Source organism: Diadema antillarum, unplaced genomic scaffold, assembly GCF_040938485.1.
Source record: "Diadema antillarum isolate AM-2024a unplaced genomic scaffold, OU_Dant_1.0 scf00000138, whole genome shotgun sequence".
In the NCBI taxonomy this organism is placed as follows: Eukaryota; Metazoa; Echinodermata; class Echinoidea; order Diadematoida; family Diadematidae; genus Diadema; species Diadema antillarum.
Genome location: NW_027271027.1, coordinates 856,819 through 866,400, shown reverse-complemented (window position 1 = coordinate 866,400; position 9,582 = coordinate 856,819).

The following is a 9,582-nucleotide window of genomic DNA, read 5'->3' as shown; positions in this document are numbered from 1 at the left end:
ATATGACCTTGCCAGCAAACACCTGCCAGGCACTCTTGGTTAACATTGTGCTGGTGTCGTTTACGCATTAATTCAGAGTACTTCTTTGCCCAATAGTGCTCTTGCCCTTTCAGGAACCAAGACAACATGAAATGTATCATATGATGACTTTTTATTTTCCTTGAGGAGACATGGCTTACTACTCCAACAAGTACACGTGTACCTACACTACCTGAGAAATTGTCTGCATAATGAAAGGATGATCAGTTCAGCCAAATAGCCGGAGCAATGGTGCACTAATGGAATCACTGAAAATTGCTCAAAACATGGGTTCATATCCTTTGAAATAATGAACAACAATAGATTCAAAATCATTCGGGCATGCAACTCTCATACCATCCAAATCTTGCCAGTAGCCTTGACCAGTAAGTCATTGTAAGTTGTGCTGCTTTTCATTTTAAGAATCGATTGGCCTCCAGCAAGCATTCAGTCCACAGTCGATTGCTTAGAAATCTCTCAATGCAATGGTGGCAGTGACAGTTGTACAGCTTCATGATCTCAATGGAAATCAATAATGAGAGCAATCCGTGGCACAATGGCACATTTTCGATCAATGATAACACATCTTTGCTGATAACTCACCCATTGAAAGACCACAGTAAACTGCATCAAGTGCAGATCCAGCTTTGTAAAATAGTTTTGCAAAAAAAAAAAAAAAAAAAAAATTGGGATGGAAAATTCTATCACCTCTTATCTCATATTTCATGGGAAACTAGATCATCATCACAGTGATACCATCAGAGTTGATCTTTCTCCTGGCATTACAAACAGCACAGTGCCTACAATATGTAACTGTGATTGGATAATTCCTGCAACAATATAATATGTACAAATTTCCTATATTAGAGAAATAATAGGAATAGAAACATGACTAAATTGTAGTTTGTATTCTGACTATCACAGACAGAAATTTTAGATGTCTATTCGCAATGCTCTGAATACATTGAGCTAGTTTTGAATAAGGGCTATTAACCACAATTTATCATCATCACTTAGTTTGCTGCTGCAACAACTATTGTACTGTATTCTCTGGCTCAGAGACACCTTTGGCAAGCTTTCAGGTCATCAACATTGAGAAGATCTATACAGTACGTACATGTATCATGTAATGCATAGGTACATTTCAGATACAGTGTACATCTACTTTTTGGCACATCTAGACCTATGACTCACTGGCTGCTAATAGGAAAATGTTTTTCCTCAGTCTAAAAAAGCTTTAAAACCTCAAATCTGCATGTGTTGCTCCTAGCCAGCATTATTCACTCACTAAGAGACTGACTTTCCCTTTAAAGTTAACCATCCCAAGAATCACAGCAAACTGTGTGTAGAATCATGCTGTTTACAGTGATTAATACCCTTTCAACTCCGTTTAACAAAGGAGCAGGAGGATATTAAATCTTTGTCAAGAGTTGCTTAGCAGGCAGCAGCTTATCAAAGCTTCTTAGACACATTCATTGGAGTACTGTACAGAGCACACTTGTAGCATGTTTATTAAATGGTGAAGAGCATGTTTGGTTTAGGGACGGTATGAGAAATTACAGGAATCACAAAATATTGTATAGCAATGAAATTCTTTAAAAAACAACAACCAATGTTTCCTACATACAAGGTAAACATTACAAAGATGCAGTTTGTTACAATATGAAGTAGCTAGAGATGTTCTACACAAGGTGTACATACATTATAAGTACATACTTTCATACCACACTAATTCCTTGTTTTGTTAATTAATCATGAAATAACATTCCTCTTGCTTAAACAAGGCATAATTTATTATTTGCAGATGAAACAAAAACCCAGCATTAGTGCTTTAAAATAGTTCTGGAATGTGAGTCAGGGATAGAAACAACCATTGTAAAAATTTGAATCCGTATAATCGATAAGTGTTGTTAAATACACAAAATGTGAACAATAGTTATAGTAAAAATGTTTCCAGACTAAACCGTCTACAGTTATGGTTTATTGAGAAAAACACTGGAATATCTCCTAATGTTTTAGGCTTTATTGTGAAAATTTAATATGGTAGGGTGTTTTGTGATACGACAGACCTACATCAAATGCATCAAAATGTGATATCTTGAACATTTTTGAAATCACTGCTCCCAAAGATAAACTGGACCTTTGAAGAGCACAGGATTAACAGCATGCACTCTATTAGTATAAACTATTTTGGTTTTACTAACCATTTCTTATAGTGCCTCCTGACCCTGAGGCTATTATGTTGCACACATCCTCTAATCACTGGCTATTCATATTCAAATTACAGATGTCCCACTCAGTCAAAGTCTACAGAGGACATCTCACTCTTCCACATTGTCTTCCTGCTCATTTTCACCAGGTCATCACCTTGCACCCCAATTAGATTTCAATTAGACGCACACTAACACTCGTTAACTATCAAGCAGTTTCTAAGAAGCCATCATCACCTATTGTCAAATTACCACAGCTGACGTATGAAGGGACAGAAGGGGCTAAATTTGTCACAATTAACATTTCAGGAGAGCCAGCTTGTCAGCTGAATTCAGTGGCTTCTCTTTGCTTTATACTCAAAGGAAGCATGGAAAGCAACGAAGCAAGGAAAAAAAAAAAGATGTGGGGGAGGGTAGGGAGAGAGTACTTTGGTGAGTATTGTTAAAAATAGAGAGATAAAAAAAGAGTTCACACATAAGGATATTGCTGTAGACATTCACTGTGATGATCTCAAGCTGCAGAGAAAAATGGAATGAAAAGATATCCTCAAATATTATCAAATTGAAAGTCAGAGTACTGATCACTTTGGTTTTTAAAAACAAACAAGTAAACTTATCAATGAACACGACCATCCCATTAAAATCATAGGCCCCTTGCCCTCTCCCCCCCCCCCCCCACCATCGCCCCACTGAGAGAAATTAAGAGTTTAAAGTGGAATTATAGCAGGAGAATAAGATTTAAAACTGTAACTCTTTATAATTTAGGTTGGGTTTTTTTTTTTTGTGATTTAAAAAAAAAAGACTAAGACAGTATATTTCCAGGCACTTTCTGATACCAAATAAAAAAATGACTATGCAACATTCATACAGTTCTACGACTTTAGATTAAAAACTTAACTTCAGAATTATACATTGTATGTCGAACACGTACAAATACACATGACTGAAATAAAAGTGCATCATCTGTATTGTGTATATAACTTGTAAAAGGATGTGCTGTGAAATTCAATCTTTTTATCTAAAAACAATAAAGACCTCACTTAAATACAAAGGGTTATGTGGATAAGGGCACTGTACCTCCCTGAAACCATTTAAAAGCCCATTACCACTGGTCTGATACTGACACACAAATGTGGTCCTATTCGAATGCAAGCAGGAGTTTTTTTGACCTGGGCAATACTGCCCTATTGTACCGTTACCCATTCATCAGGTCAAAAGAAAGGGTAAAATCAATACTCCTTTTGTACATATGCCATTGATACTGGACAAACATCAGAGGAGCTTGAATTAACACTGAATTAACGTCAAACACCTTTTGAACAATGAGCTGTCTGCTCATGCACTATTCACTGTGTCCTGCCTATTGTGCACTGAGTGCCTAAAGAGCAGCGATCAAGACAGTTTGGATGTTCCCCTGAGAGAGCAAGTGAAGTGTGCTTTAAAGACTGTGGTCATGTTAAATGTCCTTGTCTTCTCTTCTTGCTGTAAACTATTCATGAGATTTTATCGACAAGAGATACCAGCAATCACAACTGAGTATCTGCCATGATAATATTCATAATTATGAAAGAAGAGACAAGGAACTTTTTTTGGGGTCTAGGGCAATTACCCCCTGGGCAATTACCCCACGCCCTTTCCCTAGCCCTAATCCAAATCCTAATCCTGAACCTAACCCTAACCCTATTCCAAGCTCCTAACCCTAAACCTAACCCTAACCCTAATCTTTACTCTAACCTTACCACTAACCAGTATTTGGCCGAGGGGCAATTGCCCTCAGGGGGTAATTGCCCGGATACGCTTTTTTTTCTTATCTTTGTACATGGGCCATGCATTCATAAGAAATAAACTGCCAAGCTATGATAACAGTATAAATTTGTCAAAAGCAGCCCACACTCATCACTAGAAGTAAAAGGGTCATACTAAGATTAAGAAAGCTTGCTATACAGTGCGTATCAAAAAAAGAAAAAAAACGCAACAAGATTTAATTTCAAATTTGTGAAGATTGTGTTAATTTTACACCAAAGTGAGTAGCAACAACTCCAACATCTTAAAGCCACATATCTCCTCTTTCCAATGATATCTTATTTATTCATACACGGTCATGGATGGCTGAGTAATCATTCTTTTTGGTCAATCGGTCAAATTGGACTTGGGACCAAGTTTCGGATTCTGCTGTCCTCCGTAGAGGGGATCCGTGAAGCCAGACGGAGCCTTCGCGGAACATTCCCCGACGGACAGTATACAGACCGATCTTTCGGTCAAGCTTTCTGGTTGATATTATCAATGACTTCAATGTTGACATTGTTACTTGAATTTTAGAGAAAACCCCATTCCACTGACATTGTGGAAAACAACTGCGCGACGCGATGTACTATTAATAAGTATTCTACGATAAAATGACGATTTTGAGATGAGACTGAATACCGGGATGAATACTCACGGTCAATGCGGTAACATTAAACATTCCATCGGAGCTTGATCCGGCCTCCGTTCTCGGAAATCCACAGTTCGCATTCGGCTTCATCAGAGGTGGGAAGGCATTTTTGCTTCACAATCCGACCTCTCTGACAATTGAATCCAACCGAAAATGAAGTTGAATAGACTATATGTCCTGAATCCTGCTAGCAAGCTAGAATTCATCCCGTCTGCTCCTAAATTTTAGCTAGCTAGCGAAATGACGATAATCAAACTTTCACTGTACTTCTCCCATCATCATGATCGGAATTGGAAGAACACATCAAGAACTTTATCTACTATGACTACGCAGACTTCACACACACAGTCAAACACACACGCGCACACACAAACAATTACACACGTGTGTACTGTAAGTGTACCGGTATAATACGGATCAGTGGCTCCACATTCATGCTGATCACACACTTATTCATCATGCACACGCAAAGCTTTCCGTACATGTACTAAAGTTGCGCATAGTGACACCATGGAGCTACTAATTACTCCAGTAGTAGCTCAGCTCCATGGATTTACGGTACGTGGTAGTCGACATGATTTATGATAATCACTCTCATTGGAATGCCGATGCAATTACCACCATCATCATCACGTTTCAGTCAACTTCTAAAAGATACCGGTACTTATTATTTCAGATTTTTTTTTTTTTTTTTTTTTTTTGTGCGTGTGTGCATGTCAAATGCCAATTGTTACCTGGTATATACATTTCCCAAATATATTCCGAGGATTTTGTTAATGTTTTTTAAGTCAACAAGAGAGGAAATAATGATAAAATGTTGGTAAGTTATTCTGGGCACATTTTGTTTTGTTTGTTCTGTTTTGACTGGTTTTGTTTTGTTTTGTTTTAATCAAACACTGTAATCAAAAATTTTTAATGTATTCAAATAAAAGTGAGCATTATTACAGCAAAATATGAATTCATAATAGGAAAAGACTAACTTTCCTTTAGAATAGGGCCTTTACATTACATTTTTTACATTATCTTTTCCATTACCTGTATTCATTATACACATTGGCATTGCTGACAAATAATTACTTTATAGATAATGACTTAATGTTGTTTCATGTAAAAAAAAAAATGATGCAATGTTTATTGGCCTCAGTGAATCTGAACAATACAGAAAACATTCCTTGGTTATGGAAAGATGCCTCCTACAGTGTATATCACAACATTTGAAGCTTCATCCCCAGACCTATTTGCCTGGCTAGCTTCTTAGTCTACCAGCTGTGTTGTGGACTTTTGTCAAGCTCAGTGATTCCTTTGCACCATCATCTAGGGTTGCCTCTCTGGCGATGCTTTTGGGTCAGATGGATAGGTGCACCATGTACCGTATTTGAAGTAGAAAATGGAACGCACTGATGCAGGATTACCAAATTGTGCTTACCCTGCATGGATCTAAAGCCATGTAAAGAACCTCCAAACAAAAGGATTTCTACCAGAGAGTACTTTTACCATTTGTTCAAAACTCAATAGCACCTCATTTAAAACAAGCTTTCTACAAGAGAGCTGAGGTTGTTGCTTTCAACCCCCCCTCCCCCCAATACATCCCACAAAAACATAGTTCATGCTAAAAATAGGTTGGACCAAGAGGACAAAACAAGAGTCATCTTCAAGATTCCCTGTTGTGATTGTTAAACAGATTGAAATAACACAAAAGCACTATTCTAGCCATTCAGCCATTACTAAACATGCCATTGACACCGACCATAACATTGGGTGGGATGGTGCCCACATTATTGACCCTAAAACCTATTGTTGGCCAAGGAAGTCAAAGACAGAATCTGGTTCAAGAAGAATAATCCTGCTATGAATAGGGATTCTGGATACACATTGTCACCTATTTATGCTCCACTGATCCCAAAGCATCACCAGACGGGCGGTGAGGTGTGAAAGAATCACTTGGCTTGAGGAGGTCCACAGCAATGGACGAAAACTTGCCAGTCAAATACTATGTATAATGTTTGGTTGAAACTTAAAGGAAACCAAAGACCAAATATAAGATGTGGATTGAGTGAAAGCAGCAATACTAGTAGAACACATCGGCGAAAGTTTGAGGAAAATTGAACAATCAATTCAAAAGTTGTGAATTTTCACATTTTTTGGTGCCATCGTTGCTGGATGAAAAGACTACTACAGAGGAGGATATCATTATGGAAAATAATGTAAAGAACATATAGGGACAACACGCAAAAAAAATAAAAAAATAAAAAAAAAATTAGTTGATCATGAATAGACTTGTTACAAACAGATGTTACAGGTAGTATTATTCCCCTGCTTTCTGAAAAAGGCAAGTCAAATGCTCTTTCATTTTGCTGGAAAAGAGGAAATGTGTTGAATTTTTTTCTATATTTTCTTTGTACTGTATTGTTGTCCACAATGATGTCACAAAGTGTAGTAGTCTCCTTATCCAGGAATGGTGACACCGGAATTGTAAAAATTCATGACTTTTATACTGTAATACAGTAAAATTAATGAAAATATATGGCCAATTTGACGAATCACATACGACTTTATGTCAAAAATGTTCTCTATACAGTAACACTATTTTGCATGCTGCATCACTGACAATCTATGTATGATTGTCATACACCATAAATACACCATTGAACTTTCTCTGTTGATGTATCTACTAAAGATGTCCATAATAACTTTGATATCATGTGCATCTGTTTGGATGAATTGCTTTACATGAAAGACCACTGATGACTGATTTTGCTCCTCAAGGTGAGATTTGTATAACATCCTACATGGTACAGGGTGTAGTTTTGGGAGGGTATGGTAAATTCCATTCTTTTCAGAGAAACTTGATGTACAATACTCACCTTTACTTGTATTCAAGGCTTTATTTCTAAACATATTATAGACAAAGAAAGGTCTCTTCTCCTTTTCTGTTCTCTTCACATACGCACACAGTCGCCCAATACAAGCCCATGGTTTGGCAACATACAATGTACCCACTTTACCATCCATCCTTGGATGACAAGTTTTAGAAAGGTCAACATTCAGTTTATGAATGTGGCTTGTTATACAGTGCACTCCCATTATAATGAATATGGCTATAACAAAATTCTGGTTATAACGAAGTAAAAATTCAAGCCGCAAAATTATCCACTCTATGCATTTCTATTGTTTAATTGTTCGGTTACAACGAAATTTCGATATAACGAAAGAAAACTGCCGGTCCCGAGGACTTCGTTATAATGGGAGTCCACTGTAGTCAATACAGCAACAAGATATGCACTCCATTCAAATAGCCATTACACAAATATGTCCATGAATAGTTCTGCAAGATTTATCTATATACATACATTGATACATATATAAATACATGCATACACTTTAATACATACATAAACACATACATATGGATACACATGTGCATTTTGTAAAATAAACTGGTCATTGGGAAACTCTTTGATTCAATAGGCGAGTATCAAAGTACAAAGTGAGGTCATGTCAGTGATAAGAAACCTGCAGGTGAGACATCCTACACCTCACAGACCTCTGCAAACATGGCATGAAGGCAAGTAATATCAGTGGACAAATGTTTTGAAGTTGTGGCTGCTCTTTGCGATGAATAAATGAAGTGGGATCTTTTATGTGCGTGTGTCAGTGGCTAACACACACACACAGGACCTCTATTTAATGTCCTATTCGAGGGACAGAGTGTTTTGCCTGAAACAGGTTTCTCACAGGAAAAGGAACAGGCAATTAGTTTCTGGTCGTGGATATCTTGATCATGGTCTAGATCCAGGATCTTTTTGAAGGATGCACATACAGTTCTATGGCATTAGTGATTGTATGCCCCTGGTGAAGGTTTGCACTCTTCCAGTGCTTCTAGATTACATTGCTACTGAGTTGTATGTAAAATGAAATTATTTTTGATACCATAATTGATAGCTCTGATGAGATAATAAAAAATCTTTCCACAGATAAAGATATAATCTCAATATTCTATAAAGTAAACATGATCTAAATCAAACAAGAATGTAACAGTTATTACGTGAACACACTTCACAAAGTAGAATTACAGAAAATTCAAAATTAATAAACATGCAACATGCTACACCTTGTAGACACTTTCAAATCACATAAATAGACTACCACTTGGAGAGAACAGTACATATCTGATCTATGTGAACTATAAATATCATGAAATTACCATATGGTATTTTATGTAATCCACACATTCTCCCTCTGGCTATTTGGTGATATCAGTCTTTGGTGCTCAAAATCATATCTGAACTCTGTAGAGGAAAAGGATTTCAATGAAATTAAATTTGACAACATGCTGTGTAGTCAGTACAAAATTCATAGCATCAGAGTCTGCTCCATGATGCTTGAGTAAGCCTGTAACAAATGTTTTGTTTCATTTTGTTTTATTTAATATTAATTTTCATCAAAGAGTGACAATATACAAACATAAACTGTTACTCTTGTGGTAACCAGTATCTATTCTCTGGGATTAGGCCTCTACATTGGCACAAATGGCAAGCACATATTATCTCACTCATAATTACACCTTACAAAATTCAACACACTTTCCTTGCTCTTCATTGACTTAACCATGGCAAAGTGAAAGATAGATTAGTTTTTCTTTTATAGAAAGCTATAGTATTACTATTAGCATACCCTGAGTATGTACTTTTGCACTACCTTCAAGCAACACTGCTAGAGGACGCATATACAATTGGTATTATGTTGTGATGTGTCAGTATGACTCATAGGTTAATAAAGGCAAACTTTGCAGCATCACTTATTTGAAGGCAAACATTTGATATTTAAGGATATTTAAAGGCAAACATTCACACGGATATTTAACAAGGACATTTAAAGGCAAACATTCACACTACACAGGATGAGACATGATCCCCAACG